Source organism: Suncus etruscus, chromosome 7, assembly GCF_024139225.1.
Source record: "Suncus etruscus isolate mSunEtr1 chromosome 7, mSunEtr1.pri.cur, whole genome shotgun sequence".
Taxonomy (NCBI): domain Eukaryota; kingdom Metazoa; phylum Chordata; class Mammalia; order Eulipotyphla; family Soricidae; genus Suncus; species Suncus etruscus.
Genome location: NC_064854.1, coordinates 105526981 through 105537260, shown reverse-complemented (window position 1 = coordinate 105537260; position 10280 = coordinate 105526981). Strand labels below are relative to the sequence as shown.

Genomic DNA, 10280 nt, shown 5'->3' with positions numbered 1-10280 from the left:
AAGCCAGCTTTTGTGGTTTTCTTTGTAAAGGTCTTTCACCTCTTTAATTAAGTTGTCTCAAAAGTATTTGATTTTCTGAGGTACAATTGTCAATGAGATTAATTTTAATATCTTTTTTTTCTTCAATGGATATGAGTACAAGACATGCAGTCCATACTATAACAAATTTTACAAAGAATGATGAGTGCAGTTAGGGTTGTGCATGGTCATTCCACTGTGACAATGATAGTTGAAACTGATATCTTTGGACAAAAACTGAATGCTAAAAGGGGATAAAATTGTATACCCATTTATTAACAATAGTACAATCTACCATTTCCAAAGACAAGTGAGGGAGTGAGAGAACAAGAAAGATAGAAAGAAGTTAAATGCCTATCCAGAGGCAGGGGGAAGGGTGGGAAAGGGTGGGAAGGAAACAAGATATTGATGGTTAGAAATGTGCACTGGTGAAGGGTTATCTACATTGTTTGACTGAAACTCCACATGAATAATTTTGTAATCACGGTGTTTAGATAAATTAATTATATAAAAAGTGAGTATTTCATTGATTGCTGTTGTTTTCCGTTACTTATTAGAAAACCAGCTTGAGAATATAATTTTTAAGGGCAGAATAATCAAAAGCTACAGTAGAGTCTAAAGGACATGTTATTATATAAAATATTCTCCCAGTTCATCTGTGTAACATAACATTGCACAATTTTATCTTTTCTTATTGTAGAGAAGCATCCCAGTATTGGTATGTGTACATGTGTATGTGTGTACATATATATTTACATATATACAATAGTAATTAATTTTTGAACCAAAATTAAGACCTTAATTTGCATTCAAATCTTGCTAATGATGTAAAACAGTCAAAACTATAAAGGTCTAGATTCAAGTTAGACTAAATGAGCTACTTAACCAATCATGCTTTGTAAAAAGCTATATATTAATAGTAGGGAAATAAAATATTACTTGTAGCCAATTATCTGCTAATAATGACAATATCCCTTACTATCAAATACAACAAGGGTTATTTGAAATTAAGAATCAGGGATGTTCAGGACACTTCGACTTGATTTAAAACTTTTGGCAAACTTTTCTCATTCAATAAGAAACATCTATATGGGTATATATATAAAGTTGGTATATACAACTATACCAACTTTGTTTTCAAAAATGCTGATATGACTTTCAAGGGCACTTTTACAATATGGAGAAGCCACAACTCTCACACTGATATTTATTATGGGTTAATATAAGTTATATATAATTAATAAGAAGAAAGCAAATTTCTGCATTCCAGTTTCTTTTAGAAGTTACAAATGTCACAATGTTAAGCAACATTTTCTGAATGTTGAGATTATAAAGATGTTCCTATAGTATAGTGTTATATTTAATCTCTAACTAATTCTGATTCAACTGACATACAATGAGAAGTCGATATAGTATTGAAAAGATCTTAGCTTGATGGAATCTTGTGTGGCAGGAAAGGAAAATTCTCTGAGCATTAACATTAAATAGGAGCCAGAGAGATAGTACAGTTAATATAAGACACATACCTTGCACATTACCTCTTTGTGTCTCTGTCACCCATATAGTCTCATGATTCATGCCAGAAGTAATTTCTGGGACCAAAGCCAGGAATTAATACCTGAGCAATGTTAGATGTGGCCCCAAAAAACAAACAAAGAAAATATAGTAAATTGAATGACATGACAATATTATTTCTCAAATTATTAGGGCAAAAATGTAATAGAGAAATAACTTTCTGTTTCCTACTTTCACATCTCTAGATGTTCTTTCATTAATCTTTTGCAAAATATTTTGCACAAAATTTCTCTTTTGAAAGTACTCAACATTGTATAGGCCCTCCTCATAAAAAAATAGCTTTTATTTATTTTCATAGCAATCATTATATCCTTATCATATAATTTTCTGAAGCTCAATTTCACTGTTCTAATAAAATCTGTGATCTCATCTAAACTTCCCATCTTAATGAAAAGGGAACACTTATAAATTCTCATATAAACATGCCCAAGTGGTGAGAAATACTCAAAAACATTACCTGTTTCGTATTAGACATTAATTAGCTTTATTTTCTTTTTCTTTTTGAATATTTTGGCTACATTGGTCAATAACATCGGTTACTCCTAGTTCACACTCATGAAATATTAGTGGCATGCTGGAAGTGACCAAAAGGAATGCCACTGATGAAACCCAGGTAGGCAGTGTGCAAGATAAGAGCCCTACCAGCTTTACTATAGCTTCAACTTTAAACAAATTCTTTATTATTATTATTAATTTCATGAACTGATAAGAACTTAATCAGTACTTACTGGTACTTAATTGGTATTTAAGAACTTAATTGGTACTAAATAGGCTTCTAAATGGTCCTCTCTGCTATGATGCTTTTACCTTTGAGCTTATTTTTACAGTTAGGGAAATCTTGGCACTTTGATAATACTGAAGAAGCAAAGGTAAAAAAATAGTATTAATAATCAACCTTATGAGTTCTTGTGAGGTTCCATTAGAACAAAACTGGTCAAAACTTGTAAGGAACATTTTTCAGTCACTGAACTAAAAGGATATAAAATACTATGGATCTGTCATCTGTTCTGTGGTCAGTAATTAAATTTGCACACTCTGATGGATTGCTCAAATTTCACAAGAATAGTACTAGTACTATTAAGAGTGATTATAAGCAGAAATTATAGGTGAAGCATGTAGAGCCTGAAGATTATAAAATTATTGTATTGTAGATGCATCCCCCCTGCTTTCAGAAAAAGCATACATAAGCTTTCCATGGAGAATAACTTTGTTTTCCTAAATTTTCAAATCAGCCAATAGGAATTAATAAACATTTGTAAGAGTCAACAAATAGAAGCAAGTATTTTGAATATTTATATTTCTATAATTATTTTATAGAGGAATAGCATATGCAGTGTGCAAATCAAATGTAAGTTTTTTTTTTTTCTTTTAGTTTTTGGGTCACACCCGATGGTACTCAGGGATTAATTCTGGTTCTGCGCTCAGAAATTGCTTCTGGCAGGCACAGGCGACCATATGGGATGCCAGGATTCGAACCACCGTCTGTCCTGAATCAGCTGCATGCAAGACAAATGCCCTATCGCTGTGCTATCTCTCCAGCCCACTATGTGACCTTCTTAAAGAAAGAAAAGCCTGAGGGACAAGACAGATAGTATAGCAGAAAAAGTGTGGCCAATCTGTGTTTGATCTTTTGCTGCATGCAAGTTACCCTGAACATGCCAAGAGTGTTCCTTGAGAAGAGAGCCAAGAGTAAGGCCCTACGAACTTCCAGGTATGGCAAATAAAAAAAAAGACTGAAAATAAATAAGCAACTTGAAAGTAACAAAAATAATAAAATGTTTGACAAATAAACTAATTTTTACACTAGTTTGGCCAGTTTTTGTACATTGGAAAAGCTAGATTGGAAAGCTAGATTTTATAGCTCATTAATATAAAGGTTCACTGAAAACTATTTTTTGATTTTAGGAGAAAAAATAATTAGCAATATACATCAATGAAGGCTTTTAATCATTTATAACTTCAAAAAATAGTCTCAAACATAAAACTAAACATTATAGAATTACAGAGATAATCTAACAACAAACTTGGATATTTACACAATATTTTTCTTATTATTTATTCAAGGGCTGGCATATGTCTATCTTTTTAGTAGTTATATACTTTTCCAGGTTATCTTTCCCTTATTCTTATAGTTATTACATTATATATATATTATTGATACAATAATATAGTCGTTTATACTTATTTTTAATACATGGCAATTATTTATTAATATTTTAATAGTAATTACCATAAGTAAATGCTCATTACTATTTCTTTTTTTTTTTCACTGTTTAAGGAATTTTTATTAAAGCAAGAATTTTATAATTCAAATTACGCTTCCTTGCTCAGAATTCAAGTTCGTTTATAACAAAATTGACATTCTGAGCTATTCCACAGTAAAGAATTACAAAATTAAAGAAAGGAATGCTTTAAATTTTTGTACTTTGCTGAAAATTATTTTTCCCAGGGTCTATAAAACATTAATTTGTTTTTATATTTTACTATTTTTTGTGTTTTTTGTTGTTGTTGTTTTTAAATCAGAAGTAATCTAGGCCTGGCGTTTGCAAGGCCTGGCATTTGCTCGGTACATAAGGTTCAAAGTTTCCTTTCCTTTTTTTTTTGTTTTTGTTTATTTTCTATTTTGCAATGTTTTTTTCATAATATTTAAGTTTTTCGATGTTTAGATATTTTTCTTCGGTGAAGCACAAGTTTCTGTTTGTGGTCCCTGATCAATTTAGACAGTTGGAACACCAGTGGCACTGTTCACTGCTTTCTGGGCAGCCTCTTTTGCTTGGTGGGCTTGTAGTACAGCTACAGAAAAATATGGAACGCTTCACGAATTTGCTTGTCATCCTTGCGCAGGGGCCATGCTAATCTCCTCTGTATCGTTCCAATTTTAGTATATGTGCTGCCGAAGCGAGCACTCATTACTATTTCTATATCTGGGGTATGCAAGTTTGGTTTTGGTGCTGGGAATTTTAGTGATAATTTTGCCAGGTGTTGTACTTAGCATTGTGGATTTGCATTAGACTTGTAAAGTGCATGTTTAGGCCATTTCTCAACCAGTGAACCACATTCCAAAAGCTGTTTATTTTAAATTAGTCTGGGTAATATTGCTGGTTCCCTAAAAATTAGTGAGTCATGATATTAGATTCATAAAACATTAGCATTTTATATAAGTTCCTTATTTGCTGAATAAGTACATGGTACTTATGATAGGCACAAATTTTAGTTTAATAAGTATCTTCTATAGAAGCAGAAGTACAGCATCAACTTCAAATTTCACGTATATTTATGAATTTATTTCTATAACATCTGACATATAAAGCTTTATAGTCTATAGAAATAGTTAGCACCTTCCAAGAAGTTATAATTACAATTTCTTACAGATTATTTCAAATAAAATAAAATAAAATAAATAAAATAGGGACCGGAGCGATGACACAAGCAGTAAGGCATCTGCCTTACGGACACTAGCCTAGGACAGACCGTGGTTCATCGCATAAGCCAGGAGCGATTTCTGAGAGCATACCAAGAGTAACCCCTGAGCTTCATGAGGAGTGGCAGAAAAAAAAACACAAAACAAAACAAACAAACAAATAAATACCATATTTCCCAGTGTATAAGATGATCCCCTACTTTTCCTGTTAAAATATAGGTTTTGAGCACTGGAAAGCCGCATACCAGCGATGACACCAGCAACTGGATGGGATGCAGAGCTTGGTAACTCAGCTCCTCTGTTAGCCCTGAAATATGGATGAATCAGGACAAGATGACGCCTTGCAGCTGGATGGGATGCGGTGGTAAGAGGGGGCAGATCACTCGTCCCTGAAGCTGGAGTAAGTTTCACCATACTGTATACTGGCATATAAAGTGACACCCGACTTTTAAGAAGTTTTTCATGGGTTAAAAGTTGTCTATTATGCCGGAAAATACGATACATAAAATAATAAATAAAATTTAAAAATAAAATAACCAAAATATTGACTTATCCTTCATTCCATTTACAGGCTAAGATGTAAATGAGTTGATGTAACTGAAAGTAAATATTTTAATTAGAATATTATTAGAATAAAATACTGACCTATACAAAAGTTAATACAGCAAAATTGTATTAATAAGGTAAGCTTATTCCAGGAATTCACAGGTAAGTTTATGTTAGTTTTGTTTTTTATCTTGGATAGCACACTAATATATAGACCAAATAAAAAGTAGAAAAATGGGAACATATCAAACTAAAAATGTTCTATATAACAATGAAATGATCAACAAAATATAGAGACTAATTTATGGATTTGGAGAAAACACAGAAACAAGTGGCTAGAAAGTCACTGGTCAAAGGCTGTGGAAATCACTAATCCATAGACATTCAATATTAAATCATAATGAGGTGTTTTTTGGCCACACCCAGTGATTCTCAGGGGTTATTCCTGGTTATGTATTCACAAATCACTCTTGACTTTGGGGACCATATGGGATGCTAGGGATTGAGCCCAGGTCCAACCTGGGTCAGCCTCGTGCAAGTCACGTGCCCTACCATTGTGCTCTTGCTCAGGTCCCCACAATGAGTTATTAACTTACATTAGCATGGTTTATGTTTAAAAAATAAAAGATAGCAGCAATGTATAGAGAAAAAGAAACCATTATATGGTGCTGGTATAAATATAAATTGCTGAAGAAACTATGAAAACTTGTATGAATGTCTTTTATAAGATGCTAAATTGAACGACCATATGACAGAACTGATATAAAGATCTTGAAGAACTACTCTGTACCTCATAGTCATTAAAATATTAATCATTGGGGCCCGAGAAATAGCAGAGCGGTAAGGCATTTGCCTTACATGCAGAAGGACGGTGGTTCAAATCCCGGCATCCCATATGGTCCCCGAGCCTGCCAGGAGCAATTTCTGAGCATGGAGCCAGGAGTAACCTCTTAGCACTGCCTGGTGTGACCCAAAAACCAATAAAATAAAATAAAATAAAATAAAATAAAATAAAATAAAATAAAATAAAATAAAATAGTAATCACAATAGTTAAGACATGGAAGTTTCCTAAATATTCATCAGGGATTTATGAGTAAAAATAAACAAATTATATACATACAGGGAATATAATTCAGACTTTGAAAAGAATAAGGAGGAAAATCCTGCATTTTGTGACAGTACAAATGAATCTTGAGTTCATTGTGCTAAATGAAGTCAGATAAAACCATCCATTGCCTAACCAACCGGAGGGTTTCCAGCTCCCACATAGGCCCTCGAAGAGAGAGAGAGAAGAATGTAAGCTGAGGATAAAACAGCTTGAGATAATGGTAGATGGAAGCAAACACACTGGTGGAGGGAACAATGTCGAAGCATTATATGTAAGAAAATTATCACTAATAATATTGTAAATCTTGGTTGATTAAAAATCACAGAAATAACAAAAATATCTTACCATATAGGAGATGTATTTTCCCTGAATACAACTTGCAAAGGGCTATTTTTCAAGAGGAAAAAGGAACTCACACGATTCAGGAACAACAAAAACAAACTCATCAATAAATGTGTAAAAGAGCTAAAGAGGCACTTTACCAAAGAAGATACACAGCCAATCTATAGAACATAAAAATGCTCACTATCACTCATGATAAGAAAAATGTAAATATAAAGGACAATGACATATAACTTCAGATCTCTGTAAATTGACAAAAACAATGTTTTGGCAGGATAGTGGAAATAGGAACCATCACACAATACTGGTAGGAATGAATTGTTCTAACCTTTATAGAAAACTCAAAGTATGGAAAATTGATCTAATATATCATCCAGCAATTCCACTCCTAGGTAGCTATCCAAAAAAGTAAAAAACACTGACATTCATTGCAGCAATGCTTAGAATAGTAACCAAGATCTTGGGGCAAAAAATTACTATCTAATGACAAATAATGAACACAAGCCTTTTTCCTCCTTTATAATATTTATTTTATTAAATACTAAACCATATTTATTGAGGTACTGGGACTTTATAATTTTGTTGATAATATATTTCATAGACACAACATTTCAACACAATACACTAAATAGAATGTCTGCTTCCTGCTCCAAAACCTTCCAACCCTTCTTCCCCAAATAAGCTCATCTCTATAGACAAAATCTTCAGTTCTGTTGAATTTGACCATTCTTGCTATTTTACCAGGTGCCTGTTTTAAAATATTATATTTGTAATAGAGCTCTCTCCTTTTTGGGAAGGGGGACCACACTTGGTGATGCTCAGGAGTTTCTCCTGGAAGGCTGGAGGACCATATGGGATGCTGGCGATAGAACCCTAGTCAGCCATGTGCAAGGCAAAACACTCTACCCACTGTGCTATTGCTCCGGCTCATCTCATATGCTTTATTATGGAAATGATATACACATATATAGATGAGTAGATCTAATCTAAAATTTCACAAAATTAAATCAATGATAAATTGATACAGTAAATTTTTGCAACTGATTTGAAGATATAGTGAAGTATATGGCCAGAATAACCGAGAATAAAAGTTAAAAGTGTTACTTCTATCAGATAAGAACTATGAAAATGTTATATAAGCCAGCAGAAAGTAGTGTCATGGACAAATACAACCTATTAAAAAATTTAAGAGTGCACAGAGAACATAGAATAAATTCTATGTATGCTGGGTGTCTTGCAAATTAATAGAGAAAAACCTAAAACTTTCAATAAAGTGTGCAGAGACAATTCATTATATAAGTAGAATAAAACAACAAAACAATAGAGCTTAATTCCTAACTCATACTCATAAACAAAATAAATACTTAATAAGTTAAAAATTTAAATATGAATGCCCAAGCAATAGCATGGTGGGGAGGGCATTTGCTTGTATGTAGACAACTCAGGTTTTATCCATGGCACCTGAGTATGGTTCTCCCAAGCCTGCCAGGAGTAATTATATTTTAATATAATTTTATTTATTTATTTTAATATAATTATAATATAATTTTTATTTTGATTATAGTGGCTTACATATTGTTGACAATAATATTTTAGGTACATAATTACATAAAATCAGGGGGATTCCCATTACCGAATTGTCCTCCCTACACCTCTGTTCCCGTCCTACTTCCCATATCCTCCTCTCTCACTCCTGGGGCTGCTAGAATATGTGGTCCCCACTATACCTAGCTTACTACTTAGTAGTCTTACACCTGTTTGGTCTTGGTGCCTCCCTTATTTCCCCATCTAACTAGGAGGCAGGACTAGATAGTTCAACTTATGTGGTTTTGTTTGAAGAAGAGAAAAGTAATAAACTGGGGAAAAAGTCAAATACGCAGAAAATGGGCGGAATCCTTCTAGAGGCTCTCATCATCAGTTTGAGAGACGAAGGGGAAAAAGAAGGTGAAACACCCCAACAGTACAAAAAGAAGTGTCAAATAAAATATCCAGTGAGCACTCCAACAATAAAGATAAGCACCACAAAAAAGCCATGCTGTTGAGATAAAATACATGGCAGAGCACATAAAGAATGAAAAGAAAAGAAGAAAAAAATAAAAATAAATGGAGAAAACAACTTCAATAACCAAAACAAAGAAATCGACAAAAAGTAGATATGTAAATAAAAAAAAATATTTTGAGCTTTTTGCCTTTTTTCCCCCCTCCTGCACAGGCACAGTAAATATTGGGGTCATTCGAAAAGGAATTCTCTTGGCCTAAGAGATACGGGGTTTCTCCACCCTTAGAGTATATTGTCATGGGATTAACTATAGACTTCGTTCAGGTTCATTTACTCTCCCCTTGGTGCTTTCATGGTGTCTGGAAGACTTCTGCTCCGTCCTAGGTGATAAAATCAGACCTCTGTATCTAGAGATCTCAGTATCTGCACAGGTCTAGGAGTGGAACTTATGATGAAGTCTTTTTTTTATGGTACTAGAAGTTCTGTTCCCTCAGTGTCATTTTAATCCGTATTCTGTGGTTGTGGTCTTGGTCTTTGCACTGATCCTAGGATGGAACCTAGGATAGCGTCTTTCGTTGTGTTTCCAGAAGACCTATTCCGTTGCAATTGTCTCAGCCAGACCTTTGGATCTGGATATCATGGTTGTTATACAGGTCGTAGTTCAAACCCTAGACTAGGGCTTTTTTATTGGTTCCAGGATACATACAGTCCGGTCATGGTTCTAGCAGCCAGTCATCTGTAAATCGTGATCTTGGCTTTTGGACAGACCAAAGGGTGACAAGTCTTCTGATTTTGTCTTATCGTTAGCTGGTGAGGTAGGAAAACCTGCTCTTAGGTAAAGTTGTTCCCATTTTTCTTTTGTCAAGATATCATATTAGAGCTGGCACTTGTTGGTGTCCCAGCAGTATTAAGGATGTCCCGGATAGATTTGTTTTCTGTAGCTGTTGTGAAGAACTGTGTCGTTTCTAAGTCTGGGATCCAGGGTTCAAGGCTGGACAGATGGTGTCTAATCATCTGGGGTCTAAGTTGGGTCCACGTGACATATTTTCAAGGTGGGAGATATTCCTGTATTGTAAACAAGTATCAGTTCTTATCCCTAGTAGATAAGAGCTCATTTGTATATGTAAGATTTCCCCCTTTTTTAATGTGACTTTGCAGGGAAAAATGGTGCTACATTATATTGCTGGTGCATTTAGGGGTGGAAAGAGAAGAAAACAGAAACAGGTCACACACCCAAAAAAGATAAAAATAGGAATAAAAATATATGAGC

The 10280-nt window shown here is 33.9% G+C and overlaps 1 non-coding gene across 1 annotated transcript; it reads right to left on the bottom strand.

Annotated features, from left to right (window-relative positions):
* Positions 1 to 4392: 4392 nt before the first annotated feature.
* Positions 4393 to 4499, bottom strand: LOC126015063 (U6 spliceosomal RNA). The gene has a single exon (XR_007497965.1). It is a non-coding gene; the product is annotated as a U6 spliceosomal RNA (small nuclear RNA).
* Between the last annotated feature and the right edge of the window lie 5781 nt (positions 4500 to 10280).